Source organism: Gossypium arboreum, chromosome 3 (genome assembly GCF_025698485.1).
Source record: "Gossypium arboreum isolate Shixiya-1 chromosome 3, ASM2569848v2, whole genome shotgun sequence".
Lineage (NCBI taxonomy): Eukaryota > Viridiplantae > Streptophyta > Magnoliopsida > Malvales > Malvaceae > Gossypium > Gossypium arboreum.
This window is the reverse complement of record NC_069072.1, coordinates 79453121-79463854: the sequence shown is the minus strand read 5'-3', so window position 1 is coordinate 79463854 and position 10734 is coordinate 79453121. Positions and strand designations below refer to the sequence as shown.

Below are 10734 nucleotides of genomic sequence, written 5' to 3'. Positions count from 1 at the left end.
ACCCTTATGAGGTATGGAATTATTTTGAAACGATTAGCCATTGGAATGGTTAATCATGATCACGCTTTGTGCTATGTATGTAAAAGGGCCAATTGAATCATGGAAAGTATGAAATAGGTAAAGCCTACTAAAGGCAGATGCTGACAGCAGCAGTGACGTGGATGTGAAAAATCACTAAAAATAGTAGGAATGGTATTAAATAGTAAATAAATTATGTAAGTGTACCTTGATGAATCTACTTTCATATGGAAGAAACGAAATGGTCATATGAGTTATAAGTTAACAGATTTTAAAGTTCTTGTGAAATAGGGCCAGAACGGTTTCTGGATCCCTGTTCCAACTTTGGAAAATCATTGTAAATTAACCAGAGATAATTAGGAGTCATTCCATATATGTGTAGATTCCTCTCTGAGTCTAGTTTCTATAGAAACAAACGGCATCAGTATTGAAGCCCTGTACAGGAGATATCCAATTCGTAACGCACAAAGGTCAGTGTAGTCGATCCCTACAACAGGCGAGACTTTAACTAATAAACTGTACTAATTGGCTCGACCAAAATTCTAGAAAAAATATGTAGATGGACATATGAGTCTAGTTTCAGGAAAAATTTACGGAACTGATTTTCGAGTTGTAAAACTCAAGTTATGAATTTTGGAGCGACTAGTACTCAGATTGGCAGCTTGTCTGAAAATTGTCAATAAGTGGGTTGAAGTCTGTTAACACCTTGCGTTCGACTCCGGCGACGGTCTCGGGTTCGGGGTGTTACATGTTTAAATAATATGAATGCAAAGAATGTGTGAAAGAGTAAATTTGTAATGAATCTGCTTGGGACAGCAGCAGTAACGTGTTTTTAAAAATCACCATAAATTGTGGGAGTTGAGTTAGAGGTAGAATAAATTATTTAATTAAATCTTAATGAGTCTAGTTTCTTATAAAAGAAACTGTGTAAGCAAAAGAATTGCTGATAATGACATATTTGAAGTGATGTGGGATAGAGTTAAAATGACTTCTAGATCCCCTGTTCTGTTTTTATAAAATTATTATAAATTGTACAAAAATGGTCTTAAGATAAAATGTATATGCTTAGACTCCTTAATGATTCTAGTTTCAAATGAAATAAACAAGAATATATTTTGAATTCTATAAAATGAGAAATTTGATTCGTAGTTAAGAATGGTCAGAATAGTCAAACAGTGAAACAGGGGAAACTTTAAGAAAATCTGGTATTGATTGGCCAAACCAAAAATTCTGAAAATTTTATGGATGGAAGATATATGAATCTATTTTCAGGGAAAATTAACGGCACTTGATTTGGAGTTTTGTAGCTCCAGTTATAAATAATTAAGTGACTGTTGCTTAGGAAGACAGATTGTAGTGAATTTGTGATTATATTGCAAACATTGATAAAACTTGTTAATGAATTGCTAATTGTTTTCTTATGAACTTACTAAGCTTTGAAGCTTACTCCCCGTACTCTTTCCCATTTCTTATAGGTCTGTACAATAGCTTGAGTTGGAAGGGCCGGAGATAACACCACACTATCAAGTTATCATGTGAGGTGAGAAGGATTGTAAATAATTAAGGTTTAAGGCATGTATAGGGGACTCCATTTTTCTGAGTGTGAGTTATGTATAATGATAATGTGTAATCATATGATATAATTTCATTGTTTATAAAGTTTTGAATGTATGAATAATTGTATGAGTGTTTAGGATTGTTCAGGGTGGCAAATGGCTTGTCATATAGCTTAGAAGTGTCCACATGGATAGACACACGGGCGTGTGTCTAGGCCTTGTGTGATACACGGTCACACCATACGGGTGTGTTCTCAGGACGTGTGTTCCCTGCAACTTAAACCCCTATTCTGTTTTGGTAACACGGCCGTGTCTAATGTCACACGGGCGTGTGACGTAATTAAATGCTAAATTTCTTAAGTGACTGAAGGGTCTCGGTTTCTCTCCGAACCCACTTATATGTGTGATATGGGCCCGAAAATAAGAAAATTGAAATCAGATGTAACACCCCGTACCCGAGTCCGTTACCGGAGTCGAACACAAGGTGCACACAGACTTAACTTAATTGTTTTCACAGTCCTAAAAAAAAATTTTTCTAGACTAGCTGGTTACTGCGTCACTATCGCCTTAAAAATCATATCTTGAGTTTTAAAGCTCAAAAACCAGTTTCGTAAATTTTAATTGAAACTAGACTCATAAGTCCATCAACATATTTTTTTCTAAAATTTTTTGTCTGGCCAATTAGTACAGTTTATTAGTTAAAGTCTCCCCTAATCCAGGTTTCAACTACACTGACCCTCATGCATTACGAATTGGATATCTCCCTGTAAAGGGCTTCAATACTGATGCCGTTTGTTTCTATAGAAACTAGACTCAGAGAGGAATCTATACATATATGGCATGACTCCTAATTATCTCTGGTTAATTTACAATGAATTTCCAAAGTTGGAACAGGGGATCTAGAAACCGTTCTGGCCCTGTTTCACGAGAACTTTAATATCTCTTAACATATAACTCATATGACCTTTTCGTTTCTTCCATATGAAAGTAGATTCATCAAGGTTCATTTACATAATTTATTCGCTATTTAATACCATTCCTACTATTTTTAGTGATTTTTCACATCCACATCACTGCTGCTGTCAGCATCTACCTTTAAGGTAGGCTTTACCTATTTCATGATTTCCATGATTCAATTGGCCCTTTTTGCATACATAGCACAAAGTGTGATCATGATTAACCATTCCAATGGCTAATTGTTTCAAAACAATTCCATACCTCATAATGATCAACATACAAACGATTATAGTACTATGCTAAAAATGTATATAAGCCATTTTCGCATGGCTATCCAAGTTTACACAAAACTGAAAGGTACACGACCTACAACAAAAGGGTAGTCCTATACATGCCATTTCAAAGTTCAACCAAAATTGTACCAAAATGGGGGCTTTGATAGTGTGGATGACTTCGACTTCGATGATCCCGAATCCGATAGCTAACGAGCAAAATCTATAAAACAGAGAGCCAAAGCAACGGGGTAAGCATTTTAATGCTTAGTAAGTCTCAAATAATGAAATCAGCTTTGACTAAAGTATTACATTTACATAACTAAATGAATCACTTTATTAATACACATTCTCATAATCATACTTACTTCACATTACCAACCCTTATGTTTATACACAAAAGAACAACTTAGCTAAAGGCCGGTAGCTCGCTTATCAACCGAGCGAGTACTTACTTGTAAGGGCTCAACTAATTCAAGCACATACTGAACATACCTCATTGCTGGAATTTTCACAAGTGTATAAACTGAAATTTTTACAGCAAGATTGCTCATTTCCGAGTCACGTACCTTCGGGATTCAACCGGATATAACCACAAGCACAATTGCCTTCGGGTCTTAACCCGGATTTGGTAACTTGCACAATTGCCTTCGGGTCCTAACCCGGATATAACAACTCGCACAAATGCCTTCGGGTCTTAGCCCGGATATAATCACTAGCATAAATGCCTTCGAGACTTAGCCCGGGTATCATTCAAATGCTCATGTACACATATATCAATAATCACGACACATTCATATTTCATTTTCGTTACTAAGGTTCAAACACAAAATATTTATCAAACCTTTACAATTTCGGCTCAATAGCCGCACACAAGGAGCATGATTTCAATATAATTCAAGTAGGGTCATTACTCGAAGACTTACCTTGGATGTTGTCGAGCGATTTCGACGGCTATTCGATCACTTTTTCCTTTCCCTTATCCAACTGTGGTCCTCTAAGCTCTTGAGCTAATTCACACAAATTTAACTTATTAAAATCTCATTATGATAGCTTATGGCCGAATATGACAAGGAGTTTAAATGGTCATATGGCCATCCTTTAGCTCAAATACACAATGGTCATGCACAATTTTTTAATCACAACAAACAATTCAATACAATTCATTCAAATATCAAAGTGAAGCTCAAGGTACTTAGCCCTTATATACATTAGACATTAGAGTCACATGTGTACGAAATCACGAATCGAATTCAACACATTAGTTAGTACTCTCCTTAGCGAATTTTCCAAGCCAAGAATAGGCATCAATATGCTTGCCTCTAACCGAATGCATGCACACCAACCCCCTTCATGTGGCGAATATGCATGTCCATGTTGAGGCCAATTATACACTTAATACCACACAAAAACAGCATACATTTTACTAACTAACGCATTACATATTGTAGCTCAATACACATCTCTCATGTACTTCATAACCAAACATCATCACAAGCAAATATATACCTTGAAATAGTATATATGTCATGCCAATACATCATGTGCAAACATATATACATATAGGTGCAAGGGCGAATCATAAGGATGACTATGACTACCTCATATATTTTCATTATGGCCAAATGCTCCTTCTACCCCATTTACCTTCACAAAGCATGAACTTCATCATCCAACTTACAAGCTTACAATGTCATGAAGTTTAACCTCATGGTATCTATCAAACTCTCACTCAAAAGTGCTAAAAGAATATTCAATAATCATCAATCCACCATCACATGCACCATTACAAAGCTTCACTTTTAGCATGCAAATGATATCAACACAACCTCACCTTAGCCGAATATCATCTCCATGACATAGTAAGGATTTGAACCATGGCTAGTTAGAACTCAAGCTAACTACTAAAATATACATGAATCTCATGGCAAAACATCAAACTTACCTTAATCTAGGTACAAGTATGGCCAAACCTCCTCCTAAACCTCTTCCAAACCAACATGAAACAAGAATTCCTTCCTTCTTCCTTAGAATTTTCAGCCCAAAGGAAATGAAAAATGATGAACAAAATTTCTTCTTTCTTTTTCCACAACTCACGGAAATGGGCATGCATGAGACCATTTTTTTCTCTCTTTTTTTTCATTCTTTATTACCCATACTCATTAATCTATATTTTTTTTTCACCCATGATGCAACAACAAACAATGTCTATGACATGTTTTGCCCATCCTCCTTTGTCATGGCCGGCCATTAGCTAATAAAAGGGGAAATTGACATGCAAACCCCTCATTTTTGCATGCATGATCAACTAGTCATCACACATTTCCCCCCTCATTCTTTTAAAGTTTACTACTAGGTCCTTTCTAGTGAAATTCACATTTATAACTCTAAATTAAAGCATCAAAAATGTCACACATGAGTTAACACATATTATAGGCATCAAAATAAATATCAAATTATTTTTATGCCTCGGTTTTGTGATCCCGAAACCACATTCCGACTAGGGTCGTTTTAAGGCTGTCACATCAGATGCATTCCGTGAAGGTAATTTTTGAATGCCACAGCCTAAAATAGTGTAAAAGTGTTCGGTAGCACCTTGAACCCTGTTCTGACGTCGGGGCCGGGTGAGGGGTGTTACACTTCGGACTTCAGAAACTTTCCTTGGAGGTTTCCAATCAAGTATAGCTGAAATTTTGCTCGGATCAACTCGAATGCCCTATGTTGATACCAAATGACCCAAAAAACTGACTTCATTTAACCAAAACTCACATTTACTAAATTTCACATACAACTGCTTATCTCACAAAGTCTGTAATACAAGTCTCAAATGTTTAGCATGTTCAGCTTCATCATGAGAGTAGATCAAAATATCATCTATAAACACAACCACGAACCGATCCAGATACAGTCTGAAGATCCAATTCATCAAAATCCATGAAAACAGCAGGTGCATTAGTGAGTCCAAATGGCATAACCAGAAACTCATAGTGTCCATATCTCGTTCTGAAAGCAGCCTTTGGTACATTTAATTCTTTAACTCGCAACTGATAGTAGCCCGATCTCAAATCTATCTTTGAAAATATTGTAGCTCTTTCCAGCTGGTCAAACAGATCACCAATCCGTGGCAACAGATACTTATTCTTTATAGTCACCTTATTGAGCTGTTTATAATCGATGCACATTCTCATAGTTCCGTCTTTCTTTTCCACAAACAACACAGGTGCACCCCATAGAGAGAAACTCGGTCGTGCGAAACCTCGATCTGTCAATTCCTACAACTGATCTTTCAGTTCTTTTAATTCTCTTGGTGCCATTCTGTACGAAGCTATGGATATCGTAGTCATTCCAGGCATTAACTCAATACCAAAATCTACCTCCCGTATTGGTGGCAAAGCCAGTAATTCTTCAAGAAACACATCTAGATACTCAAATACAACAGGTATTGATTCAATGTTCCTTTCGGCCACTTTACTGTCAAGCACATATGTAAAGTAAGCCTTGCAGCCTTTTCTCACATATTTCTGAGCTAATATCAAAGAAATCACTGCTGGTAACACCTTAAAATCACTAGATTCAATCCGAACAATCTCATCATTCTGACTTCATAGATCAATTGTCTTTCTCTTACAGTTCACAACAGCTTCATGTAATGTCAACCAGTCCATACCCAGAATTATGCCGAACTCATCAAATGGCAGTAACATCAAATTAGCCAGAAAGCAGACATCTCGGACTATCAAGGGACAATTCTTACACAATTTGTCAACCATAACACACCGACCCAAGGGGTTTGACACTCTAGTCACAAACTCAGTAGACTTAACAGGTAGAGTCTTCCTGAATACTAATGTCTCACACACATAAGAATGAGTAGAACCAGGATCAATCAATGCAATTACATTAGTATCATAAAGAGTGAATGTACCAGTAATAATATCTAGGGGTGAAGCCTTCTCTCGCACACGAATGGCATAGGCTCTAGCAGATGCACGAGCCTTACATCTAACTGTTGTGTTTTTATTTCCACTCTGACTGCCACTCGCATTACCCATATTTCTCGGTGGTCTACCCCGAGCCGCAGTATTACCCGATCTCATGTTCTGCACTGGGTTTTCTTCAGCTAACCTTGGGCAATCTCGAATATAATGATCTGTTGATCCATATTTAAAACAGGCCCGATCATGTAATCTGCAACTGTCGGGATGTCGTTTACCACAGTGTTTACATTTGGGCTGATTTAATCTGACATTACCCACACTGACTACTAAGGTAGCTCTCGAACTCACTGGTGGTCTGTTCTGGTCTCATCGAGAATAACCCGAAGTGGCTCTTGAACAACTAAAATCATCTCGAAACTTCCTTGGTGCCGACTGGACTGACCTATTGAATGATCTCTTACGCAAGTCTCTTGCTTCAAAATCAGCTTTCTTTTTCTCTTTCCCGAGCTTCTCAGCTTTGCAGGTTCACTCAACAAGTACCACAAACTCTTTTATCTCAAGTATCCCAACTAACAATTTAATGTCTTCATTCAGTCCAGCTTCAAACCTTTTACACATTATGGCTTCGGTAGAAACACACTCTCGGGCATATCGACTGAGTCTCACGAATTTCTGCTCATACTCTGTTACGGTCATCCTACCCTGTTTCAGCTCCAGAAATTCTTTACGCTTCTGATCAATAAATCTTTGGCTAATATATTTCTTACGAAACTCAGTCTGAAAGAATTCCCAGGTCACCCGCTCTATCAGAACCACTGATACTAGGGTATTCCACAAGTGATATGCTGTGTCTCGAAGCAAAGATATGGCATACTTCAAACATTCATCTGGGGTACAGAACAACTCATCAAGCACACAGATAGTATTATCAAGCCAAAACTCAGCGCACTCAGCATCATCATTATCTGTAGCTTTACACTCTTCAACCCCATGTTTTCTGATTTTATCAACAAGTGCCTTATACAATCTTAACGGATCACTTACTTGAGGTACTGCAGGCATCGAATATGGATCAATCGGGGGTGGAGGTTGTTGTGTATCTGGATTAGTCCAAATATATTGAGTAAACCAGTCATTCATCATTTGATAGAAGGCTTGTTTAGCCTCACTTTCTTGATTACTCGAAATTGGTCTAGAATCAACCGGTGCTGTCCCTTGTGCGGGAGCAGGTGCTACACTCTCGACATCATCAGCTACAGCTCTGTCGGGATCCATTTACTATATGAAGACACATTTCAAATGTCAAAAGTCATCACACATCACAGTATATAATTATGGCATGTATAGCTAAACTCACACATGCTACGTTAGTCCTAAAACCGACTAAATCGTAACTCTGATACCAATAAAATGTAACACCCCTAACCCACATCCATCGTCGAAATAGGGTTACGAGGTATTACCTATCAAAATATAACTCAGATCAAATTCCATTATTAGTTATCTAATAAAAATTGGTAAAAATAAAATTTATCATACTTCAATTCAATATTACAAATGATTCCAAAATTTTATATACAATAATGCCAACAAGAACATATGAACATTAGACGTTAAACTTCTAATCAAGTATATATTTCGATTCATTAACTTATCAAAAATGTATATCTTAACTTATATGACTTTTGAACAATGCTAATGTAAAATATTATATATCCATGCAAATGTTATGCGCATACCTTATGCAACCAAATATACGCCATTTCTTTTCATACAATAAAATATTGCATATTAGTATTTGTTCACCAATTTACAATATTTATAATTCATGAGTATATATATATATTTATAAAACCTCTAGCTCAACACGCAAGTAAGTCAACCGAAATGTTAAAATAATGTACCCTTAAAGACCTATACAAAATCATATTCACCTTTCCTCTATTCGGTTAACACAGTTTACCTTTACAACCGTGGGCTTAGATTAAACACAATGTACATATATATATAGCATCCACAAAGCTAACTAGGCTACACACTTTACAGCTCAAAATATAATCATTTTTTATCTTTACCGAATTACAAATTTAAGACCATAATGCGTATATATATATATTTCCTAGGATCACATACATGCATATTTCAAAATCACATTATACTAGAATATTAATAAGGACAAGCGCTAAACCACAAGTCAAGTCAATTTATTATGCATTTATATAGCTATATAAACATATACAGTTGGTCATAACCATCTCATTTATACCTACTCAAAACATGAATCTTACATACAAAGTAATAAGATATCAAAGCATATTTATCTCATATTTGAATATGACTATTTGATCTTTAATGTTAAACTACATAATTATACCTTATTAAAGCACACCAACCGAATGATCATATACTTTAACTTAACAGATATCATATTCAAAACCTTTGAATATACCTAGGTATATATTTTACGGTCAATATGTTAATACCACATCCAAGTCATTAATCAACTTTAATACACAACCAAGCACATATTACAAATAACATTCATTTATAGCATAAAATACCTTAGCTAAAATAAACTCAAACCATAATCAAACATAACCGATTCCAAGCAAGATATTTGAGCCATTTTCGCATGGCTAATATATACATTCATTTCCAAGATAACTAACCCCAAAACCAGCCTATACATGCCATAATTTAAGTTATTTGTAATATGTCTAGGACGTTGGCATTGTATGATTCCGATAATTTAAGTTATTTGTGATTCACAAATCGATGTCATGGTCTTACTCGCACACATATATCGGAATCCTATGTCATGACATATATATCCTAGCTATTCCTAAGGTTCATACGGGGATTTCGGACATCGTATCTCGTTCGAATCGTATTCGTAAACATAATTCCCAATCATTTTCACATTCGGCTATTATTTATACAAACTCATAAAATTCAAATCAGCATTAAACATTCTCATATATTTAAAATTTACGACATTTATTTGCTTATAAACTTACCTCGGACGTCGTAAAACGGGACAGGGCTGCTAGTAGACAACTTTCATTTTTCCCCGGTCCAAATCTGATTTCTTTGGTTCTTGATCTAAACCTATTCAAATTAAGCTTATTCAAACATGTTTTCATTCAATTTAGTCTAGAAACACATAAATGGAAAAATTACCACTTTACCCCTGACATTTACAATTTTTACAATTTAGTCCCTATTGCACAAAACACAAAATACACAAAATTTCAAAGCAATCATATTATGCCGAATGGTACCCATACTTATACAAGCCCATATATTTTATTAATTTCACATTTTAGTCCCTCAACTTATTATTTTTGTAATTTAGTTCTAATTACTCAAAATCATCAAAAACTCCAATACAAAACATGTTAATCTAAAACATATCTTTCATTTTTCATTATCAAACAACAAAAATCACAAACTATCAACAATGGCACAATTCAAAATATTCATCAAAATCAAAAATTAAAACTTGGGTTTTGTAGTACTCAAAGCAACGATCTCAAAAACGTAAAAATTATCAAAAACCGACTAAGAACAAACCTTGAATCAAGATGAGAAAGATGGCCGAACCTAGCTCTTGTTCTTTCTTTTTCTTTTGTTTATAATCGGTGCAAGAAAAAAGAAAAATAATGTGATTATAGCTTATCTTTTTATGATATATTAACATATATATTAACTTATTACTATTTTACTTAACTACCCTTAATGAAATAATAATAATATTATATAGCATATGTACATTACCGTCCAACATCATGTTAATGGAATAATTCCATCATAAAGACTCCAAATTAGAAAATTATTAATAATTCGGCCCTTATACAAGTTACCACTTAATTTTTATTTTATGCGATTAAGTCTTTTTATTTTATGCGATTAAGTCTTTTTATTTAATCGGACACCTAAATGATAAAATTAAATTACGAAAATTTCGCAGATATAAATTTAAACAAAATAAAC

General features: G+C 35.1%; 1 long non-coding RNA gene across 1 annotated transcript; it reads right to left on the bottom strand.

The window, feature by feature from the left end:
• Positions 1-2770: 2770 nt before the first annotated feature.
• Positions 2771-10418, bottom strand: LOC128290511 (uncharacterized). Its single transcript, XR_008280374.1, has 5 exons — positions 10315-10418; positions 9759-9849; positions 5399-8019; positions 3730-3813; positions 2771-3026 (listed from the first exon to the last, which is right to left on the bottom strand). It is a non-coding gene; the product is annotated as an uncharacterized LOC128290511 (long non-coding RNA).
• Between the last annotated feature and the right edge of the window lie 316 nt (positions 10419-10734).